General features: G+C 38.3%; 1 long non-coding RNA gene across 1 annotated transcript; it reads right to left on the bottom strand.

Annotated features, from left to right (window-relative positions):
* Positions 1 to 332: 332 nt before the first annotated feature.
* On the bottom strand, positions 333 to 4,646 carry LOC311521163. The gene is made up of 3 exons (XR_014711819.1): positions 4,576 to 4,646; positions 1,375 to 1,444; positions 333 to 393 (listed from the first exon to the last, which is right to left on the bottom strand). It is a non-coding gene; the product is annotated as an uncharacterized lncRNA (long non-coding RNA).
* Positions 4,647 to 12,592: the final 7,946 nt, after the last annotated feature.

Below are 12,592 nucleotides of genomic sequence, written 5' to 3'. Positions count from 1 at the left end.
CACACCCCTAGTTCAGAGCATTGATGTAGCCACAGATGCTCTACTTTGGTTCTCTTTAACCTTTTCCGCTAACTTACCACTCTTTTCCTGAATGATTGGTCTTCATCCCACCTCATTTCTTCTTCCCTTTCTACTGCTCATTTGACGCTATTTATATATGTACATTGTTACTGAAAGCTAACCCCCAAACTTTTAATTTCTCTCAGAGGGTGGCCACTTGAAATACAAAGCAACATAATACATATAAGGGCATATTAATCCAGTGGTTCCATGGTGATAGTAAACAAGGGAAAGAGCTGTAAAGGTGGCCACCATTAAACACTTACAGGGATAATGGCTGTTTCTCTTGATGAAAAGAAAAGATTTCACAAGTAGCAGCAGCAGAAGTGATGCCTTAAAAAAAAAGAGAGAGAGAGAATTGGCTTTGTCTTTGTTTAGTAAAGAAACAATTTTAGAACCTCAGTTGACAATATGGGTCCATCCAATAACCAATGCCATCATAATTCACTAAGCCTGAGATGATGAATTTTATAAAGACAGCCCTATCAGTTCCAGATTTATAGCCTCACATCCACTTTATTCTTACAATAGTTTTTTAAATGATTTTTTCCTTGTGGCTCCTTAGATGATAAACTCTATTTACTGGACAGCATCTCATAAGTTATTTCAGATAATTTCAATACAAACCCAGGCTGAATGCCAGTTTATGCTGCTTTAAAAGGCCATCCACTTTTATTCAAGTTCCATTTCCTATTCCAGCAGCACATCCTATCGCCCTTCCATAAGCAGATGCCTTAAAGGCATCCCAAATGCAACATGGTGAATGAGTTGAGCTGGAATTACATTCAGCAAACTGAATGATTCTCTTACCCACATACTCATAAAAATCCATCAACAGAGAGATATTACATTTTCATCATCTATTCAAAGAAGTTTCTACATCCAAAAACAATTGTCGGCAACCCAGTCCAAGAATGCACAATGCTGCATACTGCACACTGTCATGTCTCCAAATGGCTGTAACGAGTTAGGTATGTTCTGAGTTTCCAACACAAAACTGAACCCAGGGACAGCCAAATAAATATTTTTAATTTTTTAAATTTAAAAATAAGACACATACTTGTTTTCTTCACCTTCCCTGTCCACCCTCCTTAAAGAAGTGAGTATTAAGGGGGCACAACTAGAGACAATTGATTGTAGCTGAGGCAAAAAATTCTTGACTAGGATTTACTTTTGACTGTCATAGTTTAAATGTATTTAGCTAACAGGCTCTGACCTAGTGTCAGAGAGGGAGAGGACTATCAACCAGTTCACTCCTCTAGAAGGATTTATGAATTAGCATTATTCACCAAAGACAGACAGACAGTCACCTACCTGCAATTACTCCTTCTGGTAGGGACTTTATCATCAGATTTTCTAAATGCTGAATACCCGATATTCATTTCTATACATCAAAATTGTTCAAATTAATTATTTGTCTTTGATATTCTTTTCCCCCCAGCCAACTATAAATTATAATTTCATTGTATGTATATATGAAATATATGCAGAGAGACAGAAATTATGTTAGTAATATAACAAACTGAGAAGATCCCAAAGTGCTCAGAGAATTGGCTCTAGGAGTACGGAAAGCCTACTGAATTGCCAACGTTGACACAGACCAAATGAATAGATGAGTCTATAACATAATACTTCCTGGGAGGTTTAAAGTATACACTTTACTCTCTCTCCTTTTAGCAATGTCTTAAAAGGCCATGGGTGGCTGGAACATGTATTGTTCCTGTTCTATATACAACGGTAAACAAACAGGGCCAGATAATGGCTTTTTAGCCAGGGCCTCCATAAAGGATAAGGATGAACGACTTTGCCAGTGGGAGCCCCTGGAGCAGTGGTTCTCAACCTATTTACCATTGTGGGCCACATATGCAGCTCTCTATGGGGCCGCATCCAGACAATATATATACACTACCTGTAAGGCCCTGAGGATGTCACATGGGCCACAGCTGTGTGCTGATTGCTGCAAGTGGCCTGTAGGCCACAGGTTGAGAACTGCTGCCCTGGAGGAATTCTGGCTGGCTTTGCCAAAACTGCTCTTCTGGCCCTATCAGCTCTGCCACTGTTTGACATTGTATGGAATGTGCTCCCTTTTGCACCCAGCTAGCTGCTTTGAGCAATGTAGAGTTAGGAAGCAGCGCTTTGGACTGTATCTCATTAAATTCTTCTCAAGTCCTTTCTGAGCCTTTCAGAACACTGTTGTCAGCTGTGCTAGCCTGGAGCACTGTCCACACTCGCCAGTTAGACTGTGCCTCTCTCCTCCACAGGAGCACAAAGACAGACTCTCTTCCACCTTATGCACCTACACAAAGCCAGGAACTTCTAGCCCATATTCCTGGGCCCTATCCGACTACACTTGAATACAATGGGAGTCATCAAATATGTTTGGTTGAGATTTGCATCCAGATTTAGATAGATACGTATGTTTTAAATATCTCAAGTAAGTTTGAAATAAGATTTAAATTTTAAATAAGAAAGCAAAATATTTCACCAATATGAAAAAAAATCTATTTCGGAGATCTTTGTCAAGGATATACTTCCTATTTAGGCATAGTAATCTTCAGATCTATTTACAAAAAATGAAGCAAATTTCTGCACTAGGACTAAATTCTGTAAACTTTGATTTTGAACAAAACAGTCTTAATCAAACCATGAGAATCCATAACATGACTGTGAATTGGGTGACCTCATTGCTGTTATCAGCATTGCTTAAATCCCTACACTGAACTATGCTGTCTTTTAGGGGCATGATAGAAGGGTATCTTTCACCTCCCAAATAATACATCTTGTAGATTTCAACACAGCTTTTAATTCAATGATGTTTGCAATTAAAGAAAGATCACCAACTGAAAAATTCCAAAATTAAAATGAAGGCAGCAGTCAAACTATGAGACCTGTCAAATGGTCAGGCTGAGAATGGTACCTACTGTGTTTAAAATTACCATATACAGTCAGATGGGTCAGAATCTCAGCAAATAAGATTTGACTTCTACGGAGCTATGCTGATTTATACCACTGAAGTTCTGGCCCAGCTGATCCCACACTGTTGGCTTTGATCTCACCTGTCACACTTTTCAGTCTCCTTTTATATATATATATAATTTGACAGGTTTCTGACAATGAATTGACTCAATTGCCTTCTAAAATTGCAGTCCTCTGGGTCATCATTTTTGAAAAATGTATCAAGAGAGCTGAAAACTTGTATGAAATGTCTCATAAAGGGGCCAAAGCATATTTCTTTGGTACTTTATAGCTTTATAGTTTTTCATTCAGTCATAGAATCACTTGTTTAGAATATTGCTGATTAATTTTTTTAAATAAAATTGAATATAATCTGATGTTTTACTGAAGCTATAACTCCACTCTGAAGTAAAGCAGGGAGTCTAGATGGGCTTTGATAACAATAATAAGATTTAACCAGTCTTCCTGCCAAAAAAGCATTTCCTAATCTTTTTCATTTATTGAATTTATATAGTTCACTTTCTATAGTTGCTGTAAGAGAAGACCATCCAACCTTTGTAAAGTAATTCTAATTCTGGCTGGCCAATTAGAAAGTTAGTGCTCTTCATTTTACACCAGTTGTTGAGCAAATTGAGTTAATGAAGCTGTCCCTTCTGAATTTTCTGAATTAAGAAAAAATGAATAGAATCTATCATTTTGACCCCTTTATGCCCGATTGGCTGTGAAGTGCACAATAAGCAATAGCTGGGCAGTGTTACTTTCTACCCAGCTCAGTGCAAAAAGCTCTGATAAATAGCAACAATAAAGGCTTCAAGCATTACAATCAATACTTAATGGAATAATGTAAATCCAGCCCATGTATGTCTTGGGATTGTGTTCTCTTGCAAAGAGCAAAAGATTGATGCACAGTAGCAGAAGTGCATCTTTTTTTCTGAAGTCAGAGCCATAAGGAAGACACAATAATGTGCTAAAGTTGCTTTGCTTGTATTGTGGTGTTGTTATTCCTATTTTTTTCATCTCGGTTTAAAAGGAGCTAGAGAGACATTGTGGTTCCCAGGGCTCTGTAAGAAACAAGTTAATGGTATTCTCAGTCTTTAGACACATTTACACATTCTCCATCTGCTTGGGAGGAAAAAAACCCAGATTTCAATAACAAAAATTGTACAGATCTGCCTTGAGGCAACAGAAAATGCATGTGATAAGGGAATTGCCATGAAGCGCAAAGGAGTATTTAGGTCTTAGTGCTTATTGACTGGAGACAGTAAAGGAGATGTGAAGGATGTGTGAAAAATCCTAAATAAAAGAGCTAGAATAACATATAATATGGATAAGAAAATGTACTTGAAAGGGCCACAACTGTCACACAAAAGAACATAGTGAGTGGAGGAGGGGAAAGAGAGCTATGCATGACAAGAATGAAGATAAGCAATATCCTACATCCAGAGTCTGATTCAAGAGAGACATACTGTACTCTGCGCTTCAATCATTTGAGTACATTACATCAATTCAAACAAAGTTTAAAATGCACAAATCTTACTTTTCTCTTCTCCTTTTCCTTACCTCTATTGAGATAGATTCTATTCTGTGATGAGGTCAGGCTCACAGTAGTTTGAAATGATAAAGACCTGGAATATGCAGACTTGGAGGACACTGAAAACCAAAATACGGCAAATATGTCATGTTGTTAATATTCCAGGATCATAACTGAATTGTAACTCTGTTTAATATTTGGTAATTGTTCACAAATATTGCATTAGAAGAGTATAGGGTATTTATTCACAAAATAAACCAATATTATAGCAGACATGAAGAACGCACATTTTAATTAAGGTTAACCACATTTTTCAATTCCATGTAATTTTCTCAGGCAAATTCTTTGTGGCCAGAAATGTTCCATGACTGGTCTCAGCCCAAAGCTTTCTGGAAAGTTTGAGGAAAATTAGTTCTTCCATTTTTGAACTATTAAATCCTGGGGGTTGGGGGGGCATTGTTTTTGACAAATAATCTGATTTATATATATATATTGCATTTGGATAGTGTGTGTGTGTGTGTATATATATATATATATATACACATACAAAGTTTTAAAGTTATGAATATTTAAAGTTACCTGTTTTGCAGATTTTTTTCTAGTGTCCCTATGACACTTGTGTCAGAGTTGTCCCAGTTCAGGAAGCACTGGCTGAACTTAACCACCCATAAATTTTAAAACTACTGGACCAGTTTTCTTTGATTTTTAGGTCTTAACACCTATAAAAAAGCCAAGTTTGAAGAAAAATGATCCTTTACCTGAGGCTTAAGGTTAAGAATGGCTGAAATCATCAAATGCATCCTGATCAGAGACAACCTTAACAAGTGATTGCTGGATTTCTGGATAGCAATCCTGGAACATTCTGGATCACAGATGCCATCTTACCAACATTTTAAAAACGTTTATCAGTCCTACTAACCACCTCCCCATGAACTTCCCTTATTTTTGTGTTTCTCCCTGATCTTTCTCTGTAGACACAGTTTTAGGACATAACCTCATTCCCTGACCTTTCCTCCATTGAAAAAACATGGGGTCTGAGATGAAAATTTTTTGAGGGAGCCCCTTGTTAAAACTTTGGCCGCACATCACTGCATGGCACGTTGTGGCATCCTCAGATGGAAGATGTTACAAAATGATGGAAAAAACGCACAGGCTAAAGCTAAGCACATTGCAGGCAGCTGTTTTGCTGCTTCCTACTGCCTCACAGTTCTACAAATACATTTCAGTCATGACATCACCCCTCATACCACCTCTGTTGTTCCAGGCCTTCAGTAGAACCTGGCTATGTCTATACCACAGAGCCTATGCAGGCATAGCTATGTTGGCATAGCTATGCCTGCATAGTCCCCTAGTGAGAATGCAGCTTACTCCAACAGAAGGAGCACCACCTCCCCAAACAACATTAGCTGCATCGACAGAAGCATTCTTCTGTCCATGTAGCTGTGTCTACTCTCAGGTTTTACTGGCAAAGTTACACCATTCAGGGGTATGGAATTTTTTCATCCATGACTGACTATTAAAATTAAATTAAGATATTAAATTAAGCTATTAAAATTGTAGGCCAAGCAGTTGTCCATGAGGCCAAATGATGCTGTGATTTTGCAGACAAACTGAAGTTAAAATGAAATGACCAGTTTCTCTGGTGACTTAATTTTAGATTTGAATATAGGTCTCCAATGCTTTCTAAGCCTCCTGCTTGTGACATTTTGTTTTAAAAGTAGTTATTCATTTAACAAAATTACCAATTTACCAATATTGAAATTCAGGACGTATCTTCAATATGGCACAAGTAACTAATGCTGCATGCAAAAATATTAATAATTTTTGAATCTGTACTGTAAAATAGCACTAGAAGGTGCTTAATATGGAAAGCATTGGGTGAAATTCACTTCACATGGAGGGTTACTGCAAGACCTTTGGCTCAATTTAAGCCCCACAGAGGGGTTGCTCAGGAGTTTTACCTTCTGATCAATTGTATAGGGGTACCTGAACATCCCCCTGGCACACTGCAGGAAGGGGCTTCACACTCTCCCCACACAGACTGGTGCAGAAGGCTATATTGGGGGCAGAATAGGGCAGGGAAGGCCAGAGGAGGGTCTGCAGAACCAGGCTTATGCAAAACCAGTGAAATCCACCCCTCCTCCGTGAGTTGAGTACTATGTCCAGCTGGCCCATAAGCTGAAATGTTAAGCCTGTATCCTGGCCCTTGTTTGGGGGTTGGATTTCAGCTCCCCACCCCCTCCACCACACTCCCTGAATACTTGGGCCTTATACAGGTAGAATGAATTTCACCCCAAAGTAGTAAAAGGCATCTTCAACCTACAGAAATCTGATCTCTGCTTTGAGTCAGTTGTGAGACAAATATGCTTAAACCAAAGCTGTGCGGGAAACAAAATTATTGAAGGTAAATTCAAGCCAGAGTCAGTCTATGGCTCAAAAATATCTGAAGAGTGGTATATAAAGTCAGTGTGACCACCACAAAGTAAAACCAGAATAGCCTCACCAGCTTGACTCTTCCCTCTTTAAGAAAAATAATGAAAAAGGTCTCTTTCAAGCTGTTTTAACCCTGCCATATTATTCAGCAATGGAATTGACACATGGCATCCTCCAGCTTCTGACCTAATTTAACAAAGGGTCATCCCATGAGACAACCTTTCAGTGACTCTGAGGATGAGGCATAAGAGAGCGATGAGAACTGAAATTCTACCATATGCTATAACATATGTACAGTCAGCTTACATTGCACTGAATTTATGTCAACATGGGGCCCTCCAATTCAAATATATCACAAGAAATCCTGCCTTTGGTTACACTCCCGCTAACTTCATTGACTTCAAATATACATAGTTGCGGGATGAATTTGGCCCATATGATCATCGCACATATAATCTGCAGCATGTGTACCAATAAAAATAATATATTTTGAATATACAATCAGATCATTTCCTATTATAAATGGCATATACTGTATATTCTAGTATAACATCATGTATTATAAATGTACCAGATTAAGTACCTTGCATCTTTCTTTGGATAATTATGTTAAACATGCAAATTATTATGATTTATTCATTGTATTATGGTAGTGCTCAGATTCCCCATTCGGGATTGAAGCCACATTGTGCTTAACACTGTGCAAATGGTAGGAAGGCACTGTCCCTGCCCTCAAGAGTTTACAACTGAAGGTCCTGATCCTGAAAAGGCTTTTGCATGTGCTTAACTATAAGCACAAGTGGGCCCACTGATTTCACTGCAGCTACTTATGTGCTTAAAATTAAGCATGTAAGTCCCCAGTCTTGAAATAGGTTGTGTGTTTGTTATATCATTAATTACCTTTCACATCATGTCTAAGCACTGATCAAATGAAATAGACATCTTTTCATACATACTTAGAAATCAAAAGTAATTACATATTTTATAGGAATCCTGTTTAAAGGAACAGTTTGGAAAAACCTCTATTTGCCTTCAAATGAGTCATACTCAGAATCATGTGCGAAGCACACGCATCAGGAATGACACCAATAGAAAATGGATTCTGGAAATTTATTTTTGATCTATACAGCCAAGCAGTGATCACTAACACTAAATTCCATTCTGTGGGCCAGTCTCTGGTGTCGTGTAGATTATGATCCAGTAAGGAGGTATAGCTCAGTGTGGGTTTAAATGGGTATATTTTCCATACTTAGGGGGAACATCTGTAGCAGAAAAACAACCAATACAAAGGTGTAAGATGGAGATTATGTGGGATGGGGGAAAAGAGATGGCTGCTTTGATACATCTTCTGAAAATCCCCTGTTGGTTGCTTTTCTTGCCAGCATCACACATTCCAGTCCCCAAACACAGATTCTATTTTCAGTTATATCAATGTAAATGTGGAATCATGTCACTGAAGTAAATCCTAGTGCTACTCCACATATACACCCTCCCTCAGAATTAAGAGCAAAATCTGGTCCTCACTGTGTTACACCAACTCACACTGATTTATCAAGGTATAACTTACACCTCTTTTTATGTTACCACTGAATTTGTCCCAGCATTTGTAGGTCTGAAACCTTAAATATATATGTTCCTCATATTTGTGGAACTGTTGACAGCTACATGTCTCTGTCACTGAAAATGCACGATAAAGATCATTGCAGATGCAGTTCACAAAAAGGTACAGAATTCAAAGGCCTCTAAATGTAAAAGCTAACAGTTGAGTAGGAGCATTGTTTGCATTACTGAATTGAAGGTTGGGAGTCCTGTGTGTTAATCCTGATTTCATGTGGAGCTTTGGGGTTTTTCAATGTCTCTGTCTCAGCTTCTCCATTTTTAAAATAGGAATAATATTTACTTGCCTACCCACAGAGGTTTTGTGAGGATTAGTTAATGTTTGTGTGGTGCCATTTAAGTGCTAAGTATTATTACTAAGGACTTAAGGTAAGATAATATGATATATTTGAATGGGAGGGTCATTACCTTCACATAAATTCAATGTAGTGTAAACTGACTGTCCATATGTTATAGCATATGGCAGAATTCCAGTACCTCTATCTTATTCGTTGTCCTCCGAGTCACCAAATGGCAGTTTCGCAGGGGGATGCTGTGTGAAATTAGGTCAGAGACTGGGTGACTCTGTCTCTCTTCCAGTGCTGATTAACATGAGGTACAAATGACAAATCAAGATGGACTGAAATTTCCATTTCAACCTTCGGAGGTGGGAGGAACTGCACCTACAGTATTTATAATATAGTCAAACAGCACAATATATTTTCAAGTACGGCCAATTTTGTTGCATTTGTTTTAAATTGACCCAGACGGCAGAAGAAGATTTTATTTTCTGGCTTTCTTGAAGGTAGTAGAAATAAAGGAGTTTTCTCCAAAACTAATAACTAACCAGTGAAAACAATTAAGCCATTGACATTAAAGCCTCTCTTATTTTAGTGTTTTTGTTAAAATCCCTTCAGGAACTGGGGTGTCTATAGCATATATTTAAAGAGCTAGAACTCAAAATTAACTTCTTGCATGCACATTATATTTTGGTGAAAGAACTTTTGTGTCTGGGTTGACAATTCCTACAACATATCAAATCCCATCTTGTCCTATTTTAAAGGAGATCCAGAAGTAAGCTATGCTTGATATCCTGTGCTTCTGTATACCACTGTACACTACAACTACATAAGTATAGAAAAAATTACTACTATTTCATAAAGACAAATATTTGGAACTGGAAATACTATTAGAGCACAGGCGAGTAAATTTTGATTTTCTAGTCGTGAATTAGTTGGGTGTTGTCATATTGGTATTGAATACTTTCATACTTGTCATAAACTGTTGTCGACAAAATCAGGATTGTATTTTTTATACAAAGTGAGAGTGGCACTCAGGTCACTGGAAGCCCTGAAGTGAACAGCTGTGAGCCTTGATTTACACATAATACGTAGCTTCAAACACACAAAAAAATACATTTCCAGGGAGGCTGCAAATTCAATAGGCCAATCTCCTACCCAGATGTCTGATCTATAATTGATTATGCTTATTTCATGGAGATTTGGTCAAAGTAATGACAGATGCATATTCTCCAGTACAGGCAAACTACACAGTGCACAATTGACAAGGGGTTTGGGATGTGGAGAAAAGGTGGTTTAAAGCTCACCTTTGTACTCTTCTCATCATAGTGCTGCTCTGTGCAAGCTAGTCCTTTCCATTGAGTTACAGCAGTCAAGGGGCAGCTGAAACATTTACACCAGACAGCAAAAGGCACAGGGAGCCAAAAACACAGCCAAGGATTGGCAGAGCACAAAGCATTTTGGCCAGAACCCCCTTCCCTCCACCCATACCCATTTTCCCCTCTTACACCTACATGAGCTTGATGGCACAGGAGGAATGAACTGGTTAAGCCAGATTTTCAGACAGAATACATTTGCAGGGTATTACAAAGCATCCACACTGAACCAGAAGAATTGGCCCATAAAGCACAAATAATGGAACTAACATTTTGTGGGAAAAAGTGCCCAAACAGCATCTCGTGCTTCAAAGAACTGTCCTTAAACAGATCAGTTAAAGAGAATTCAGCTAGAAGCTCAAGAGACTATAATTAATAGATGCATAGATTTCAAAGCCAGAAGGGATCATTATGATCTCGTCTGACCTCCTGCAAAACAGAAGCCACAAAATGTCACCCAGTAATTCCTCCATCAAGCCCAATAACTTGTGGCTGAACAACAACATACCTTCTAGAAAGATATCCAGTCTTAACTTCAAGTGATGGATCAGAAAATGTCTGATTTTCCAGCATACTAAATGGTTGGACTGACTCACAAGAAGCATAGTACCAACTAATTAGCCATCACAATGTATCTTTGCAACATTACATTCTAGCAGAAGGTAGGGTTGAGATTGCTAGACATCTTTATCTGCATTTTGCTCTGTACATTATTTTATTTTACTGTGTTGTGGGCATATTGTATTTTTTAAATGTTATGGGCCAATGGTATACGGCTATAACTTTATTGAAACAAATGGAGTTACACCAAAAATTTATTTGTCCCATTATGACCTGCGTGGTATGTTGTGACTAAATTCCAGTACTTGTTAAAGTATGAAACAACCAAACTTCACTGACATTGAAGCCAAGGTAAACTTTTTTTGAAGTTCAAAATGTTTCATTAACCCTTTTCTTCATTTGTGTTTACATCACCACTTTCTAGCCAAAACCTGGACTGAAATATTGTGAAGATGGTCATCATCACGCTATTTCCAACTCTGAATCACTAGTTCAGTCTAGTGATGGGTTACCATTTAATGTTTGAGGTTTGGTAAGCACCCATAAGTTTGGAGCCCAACTGTGTGAATCTCTTGTGTTTGCATAATTAAGCTGGAAAACTTGAGAGAACAACCCCACTGATGGATTCCCACTTGCAGCTGGAACCAGGAAGAGAAGAAGCAGGCAAAACTGAAAGATAGTAATGATGGAGTCAACTGTGCCTTTTTGTAAGGAAATGCATCACTTTGGGGAGTCACAATGGGTATGTCTACACTGTATTGAGAACCCATGGCACTGAATCTCAGAGCTCGGTTCAATTGACTTGGACTCTCAGGGATTGGGATGCAGGGCTAAAAATTGCAATATAGACATTTGAGCTCAGGCTGGCTCTGAGACACACCCTCCGCACAAGGTTTCAAAGCCTGGGCTCCAGCCCGAGCCTGAACATCTACACTGCAATCGTTAGCCCCACAGGCCAAATCCCACAAGCCCGAGTCAACTGACCCAGGCCAGCTGTGGGTCTTTTATTGCCATGTAGACATACTCATTGACCTCTGAAAATTCTGTGCATGCATGGAGAGCATCCCCATACAGCACATACTACTTTCTGCAACCACACATTTTCCACTGGCTTCACACCTTCTCCCCTTCACACATTCCTTCCCTTTAAAGCTTGCACTTATGGGAGCTTGCAACAACTGCAAGGGAAACACAAAAAACACAGTTGTTGTCAGAAACACTGAACAGGAAGAATAAGGATGACAGGAGAGGCTGTTGCTTATACACAATAGCTCCACCCTATACACATATGAAAAGGGACTGGCTGCCATCTGTCCCTAAATAAAAAGCGGCTTTATAATTTTTCAAACTTGCTAAAAGGTCTGGTATTAGATTTGGGATGAAAGTCAGAGTCCTTTACTTATTTATCCAAACTGGTTAGCTTACCCCTAGTTCAGAGACATATCAAGACTTTGAGCTGCTTATCTTAACTGAGTCTCTGATTCTTAGGCAAGTGAAGACTACATACTTGCTATTGCTCAGTCATTACTCGAGCTATTTGAATAATTGATTTTTTGGTTCATGAGCAGTTCCACATTTTTTTAAAAAAATTGTTTAAATTTTTTTTGTTGGTGAATCAAAAAGTCAAAAATTAATTTGGGGTCAACTGAAACATTTCCTTTGACCTGAAATGTTTTGTTTCAGTTTTGAGCCATTTAACATTTACTTTTTAAATAAAATTGAAGGAAATTTGAAACAAAACAGTTAATTCAAAATGAAATAGTTATTTCAAAAAACATTTA

This window comes from Lepidochelys olivacea, assembly GCF_965140295.1.
Source record: "Lepidochelys olivacea isolate rLepOli2 genome assembly, chromosome: 5".
Lineage (NCBI taxonomy): Eukaryota > Metazoa > Chordata > Testudines > Cheloniidae > Lepidochelys > Lepidochelys olivacea.
This window is presented reverse-complemented; position numbering and strand designations above follow the sequence as displayed.